Below are 5,331 nucleotides of genomic sequence, written 5' to 3' on the forward strand. Positions count from 1 at the left end.
GAACATTGAATGCGACTAAAGCGACCTTTTCACAATTCGAACAAAGAGCAATCACGAAGAGTGACCACGTCTTTGACATCTCAGATCGCCTTTGACCTTCCCTGAATATGTATAGAAACTAATTTTTGTACACCTCAAAGTGAGAAGTGTTTGATTTACCGACAATAAGTGAGTCGCATGTCCTTGATTGCCACATAGGTTTCCAACTCAGCTTGCAGCCAGGTGGCAGTTGCTCATGGCTCTGCTGGATAATGCACTATTATGAAGAAAGAAAAGGAAAGTTGGAACTCTTATTGGCTCTGGGTTTCGAATAATCTTGCTACGTGTTCTGCCATTCTCGGATTCCAGTGCTAAACCAGTTTTTCAGTTCATCCGAGATGCAGGAGAGTCGGCGTTTCTGGCAGGAGCAGAATTCATCATCTCCAGTGATCACTTTATCTGAGGAGAGAAAATGAAAAAAAGTTTCACACAGCGACTAATCGGAATTGCATTCCGTTTCAGCATGGTAGCAGGTATGGGCTAGCAAATTCAAAGCCAGATTTGCTGATGAGAACAACAAGCACTACCGCTCAGATAGAGCAATTCCTTTCCACCGCTTATTCTGCAGATCTGGTGCAGTTGCTGTGAGTATGCTGCAGGGTATCATCAGCTACATGCTCTTGGGTTTCCGGTTTTGGCCTGTGTGCTCGCGGGGCTGAGCAACCTGAGACTCTGATTTCAGATTTCACTTCTTAAGAAGGCTTGTGTTTGCATCCCTGCGCGGCCACGTGTGCTAATGGATTAAGCTGGCAACGTTTTGCAGGGATTAGTTTTGTTAAAGTTGAACTCCTCAAAGACGCCACTCCTGGCGCCACTCTGTCAATGTAACTCACTGAGGGAAGAGCAAACTGACACCACTCAGTCAGTGTTACTCACCCAGGGAAGGGCAGACTGACCCCACACTCTCAGTGTAACTCAGCAGACTGATCCCACACTGTCAATATAAGTCATTCTCTGAAGAGCAGTCTGACCCCACTCTATAAATGTAATTCCGTCAGGGAAGAGCAGACTGATCCCATTCTGTCTACGGCACTCACCCAATGAATGAACAATAACCCCACTCTACCAATGTAACTCGCCAGGGAAGAGCAGACAGAAGCCAGACTGTCAACATAAATTATCGAGGGAAGAGAATACTGACCCCCCTCTATCTGTTTCACTCAGGCAGGGAAGAGCAGACTGTCACCACTCTGTGAAAGAAATTCGCCCAAGGAAGGGCAGACTGACACTACTGTATCTGCGTGACTGACACAGGTAAGAGCAACTAACCAAACTCTGTCAATGTATCTCCCTCAGGGAAGAAGACCCTGACCACTCTCTGTCCATGTAGCTCACCCAGGAAACAGCAGACTAACCCCACTCTGTCTATTTAAGTTCACAAAAATCCATTGAAGTACGTCCTATCCCGACACTCCTATTACAGAGACATCACTGTCTCTGTAACCGCTTGCGTTCAATGGCGATTCCAAATAACCTGCAAATGTTGAGAATGTGGCAGCAAACCAGAGCAACCACACAGAAATTGGGCGAATGTGCAAACTTCCATCAGGCTGTCACCTAAGCCTGGAATGGAAACCAAACCCGACAGCAGTCGTGATTATAAAATGGCAGAACAGAAACCTAGCAAAAAGAATTGCGTCCCTGTGTGTTGCAACGATTCTGAGTATTAATTAAGCCCCCCTTACGGTAGTTAATTTCCATTATCATCACTGCCAACCTTCTTCAAAGCAAAGCACGCACTTGCTTTTTTCAGACTTCCTATATCCCGCTTTCATCCCACTTTTTACCTCATCATATTTCTGACTTTACAAACTACGTCATAACAGGTTGACAACTGCAGGATGAGCTTTGTTCCGTTCTCCACTGATGTTGATAGTAGTAATACGGCATATTCGAGTAGGACTTGATGCACTTGCGGGTGGTGTATTCGCGGCATTTTGGCTTCTTTTTTTCATTTTCGGTCTACTATTTCGAGTTCATTGCGCAGACTTCTGAAGAAGACTTTTTGGAGTCGAAATGGTAACTGTGTTTTCTCTCGAAAGACAGACGTAGGTTTATTTCTGTTCTTTTATAAATTGATCTTCAGATCTTTGCAAGTAAAATAGGGTGCATTACTATTGCTCGGTTTTAGTTTCAAAATCAAGAGAAACGTGAAGGAGAGAATATCAAAGAACACAAAGTTCTGAGTTGTTAAGATAATTTTTGCAGCAATGGTGGACATGAAGGTCAAATTAAGATAACGGTTCAAGAACATTTAGTCTGTGGAAGTGGTATGTGACTTTAGTTCCAAATATATGTTTCCGTTCTTCCAGTACATCTTTTTGACTCCCAGAAAACATTGATTGTTTTCTGTATTCACTTTGTTTCGCGATATCTGTCTTCTGGTCGACCAGGGACAACTTGAATTTGCGTCTGCATTGAATAAGATTTCGCTCTTTGTTTCGTGAAGCAAACCTGTGCATTATGTCCCACTTATCATGCTGATAGCTAAGAAGTTCAAAATGAATTACGGTTTATGGATCGTGAGCAAGAATAAAGTGATCCACTTGCGAACAGATGTCACCACGCCCTATTCCTACATCGGGCCTGAACGATCCATTGGCAGAGTCTGCAGACAGGAAATGTCTAAGTGACTAGTCCTTTGTTCAGTTTGATTTGATACCAATGGTAGTGCTTATTTTGGTGCAGAAATGTGTCAACATCTCTGACGTTAGCGTCAAAATTTAAGTCACATCTACTCATAAGGGTCTTCTCATATCGGAACATGCTGACATGAAAACATCTAACTCTGATAGCAAAGGTTTTTTTCATTAAACTGGGAGTATGTTTAACTAAGCAATTCAGACAGCCAGGATGAATATTTGGCATTTGGTTCTTCAAGCTGAGCTCTCCACACCAACTGCTCCAACGAAGGCCGTGGATAAGATCCCCATCGATTATTTTGGTCAATTTTAACCTCAACAACAACCTTTTGTTCTGAACAATGCTACACCACAAGCAGAGGGCTAAGTCTGATTTTCATTGTTAATTTTCAATTTCAGTTCTTAATGCACAGTTTCTAACGAATGTAAACATTCCATTTCTAATATTTCCAGAAAATTCTACTCCGCTGATATCGCCTTGCCTTTTCACATCGCAAGCCAGGAACCTGGATCAGTCGAGTTCCTTTCCACACATGGAGTTGTTTTTTTTCTAATTCATTGACTGCTGATATAAAAGATTATTGGCCTTGAGAGTCAGCTGTAAATTAGGTCGAACTTTCTCAGCTTGACTTTCAACTGATCCTAAAAAAAATTCATCACCTGCAGGTAAATGTATTGCATTGCTTCTTGTTTTACTTAATTCCACCGCCCCACCCCCCTCCCTCCCCACCCCAAACATCCAAATTTCACGATAGTTCGACAAATGCGTTGAAACTGATTCGTGTTGGAAGTTGGTAGCTTTTTGTGTCTCGACATATAATTTATTCAATTAGATGACTGAGTCAGTCTTGAAACTACTTCGGATTCTTCACAGTTGTAAATTTACTTTCGATTGAATGCAAAGCTCAAGCTCCACGAAATCCAAATCCTGCAAAACAATCAATGACTTTTAAGAGATTCTGCGCTGTGAACAGGATTCGAACCTGCGCAGAGAGACCCTATTGGATTTCAAATCCAACGCCTTAACCTCTCGGCCATCACAGCTGCGGGAATTTGGTCAATTTTAATAGTAAAACAACTGAATTCACTTGTTGGAAGAACAAATTGTCAAGACCCAAAGATTTCGCCAACTCCTTTGCAGAGACCCAGACGAACGTTACCTTAGCAGATTGACAGGCATTCACCGCAAACTAGATTCTGACACAGCTGAAGTTGTGGGAATGATTCTTCGTCGAATTATAGAGTCACGGATGTACACCACGAAGACAGGGTCATTGCCTCACTGCGTCCGATCGATTTTGACTCAATTGCTCATCATCTGGTGCCAAATTAGATGTGCTGTTGTGTTTTAATATTCATAGTCCATAAACACCAGCTACATTCGAAAAAAAAATCATAATTAGAAAGAATGCAGAACCAATTTACAGGAATGGATCCAGCAACTAATCCGTATGTTCTGACATCAGGTAATGAACTTGTGAGCACAAGAGAGGAAGATTAACCGAAGATTTGGAACTTGAAATCGTCTTGACGGAATTATTTGCAAGGTTTTTGCGGTAGTTCTAGAGTCATCAAGTCCTTGAAAAATACAACACGGAAATTGGCCCTTCTTTCCAACATGACCATGGTTGGAAAGAAGGGCCAATTAATAGGTCCTAAATTAATAGGTCCCATTTGCCAACATTTGACCCACATCCCTCTAAACCTTGTTACTCATATATCCATCCAGATGCCATTAAATGTTACAGTTGTACCAGTCTCCAACAATTTCTCTGGCAGCTCATTCTGAACGCGTCTGAAAAAGTTGCCCCTGACGTCCCTTTTAATTCCTTACCCAATAATTTTAAACCGATGTTTTCTAAATTTTGACTTCCTCACCAGCCGAAAAACACCTTGACGAGTGAACCTATCCATGTCCCTCATGATTAATAAATAGCAACGATTTGACTTTATCATAGTTGTCAGGAGGGAAATGTGTGGAGATTATTTGTTGAAGGTTTGAAGTAGAAAGTCTAATGTACAGATGTTTAGAAATGCATCTTGGAGAAGTTTTTAACAAGTCATTGAAGTCTAGTAGCAGTTGTAGAAGTCTGTTGTGAAACCTGCAGGAGGATTTCAGGGCACGAGAACGAAGCATTATTTCCAATGTATGGTGGCTCAGTTCGACCGCACTTCGACTACAGTATGAGGAATTATAATCCTCAATTTAGGAAAGATACTAATGCCATATGAGGAATACCACGAATGGTGATTAGCCTTGATATCATGGATGAACGTTAGTCCTCTGAATTGAATTTTTTTTAACAGTTTCAAAACAAGAGAGGTAATCTCATTGAGAGTTGCAAAATATTTGAAGAGATAAACAGGGTGGTGCAATTAAATTGTGTTCCCTCATTGGTGAATCTAGAAGCAGTAGAGGACAATTTTAAAATGAAGCACTGTGATTTATGACCAGGATGAGAATTATTGATTTTTGTCTTAGCCTTGAGGAGTCTCGCTATTCAGCACGACAGTGAGACTTGGATATTTGGTCTTTGAATGCATCACTATCAGCCTGACCCGCCGACACTTACTGCATCACTATAGACCTGACCCCTCACACTTCCCACCTTAATATCAGCGTGAACCCCTCAAACTTACTGCATCACTA

At 41.7% G+C, this 5,331-nt stretch overlaps 1 non-coding gene across 1 annotated transcript; it reads right to left on the reverse strand.

The window, feature by feature from the left end:
* Positions 1 to 3,643: 3,643 nt before the first annotated feature.
* trnas-uga (transfer RNA serine (anticodon UGA)) lies at positions 3,644 to 3,725 on the reverse strand. The gene has a single exon. It is a non-coding gene; the product is annotated as a tRNA-Ser (tRNA).
* Between the last annotated feature and the right edge of the window lie 1,606 nt (positions 3,726 to 5,331).

The sequence above is a fragment of the Chiloscyllium plagiosum genome, unplaced genomic scaffold (assembly GCF_037043375.1).
Source record: "Chiloscyllium plagiosum isolate Xiang-an unplaced genomic scaffold, Cpla_swu_hap1 HiC_scaffold_13, whole genome shotgun sequence".
Lineage (NCBI taxonomy): Eukaryota > Metazoa > Chordata > Chondrichthyes > Orectolobiformes > Hemiscylliidae > Chiloscyllium > Chiloscyllium plagiosum.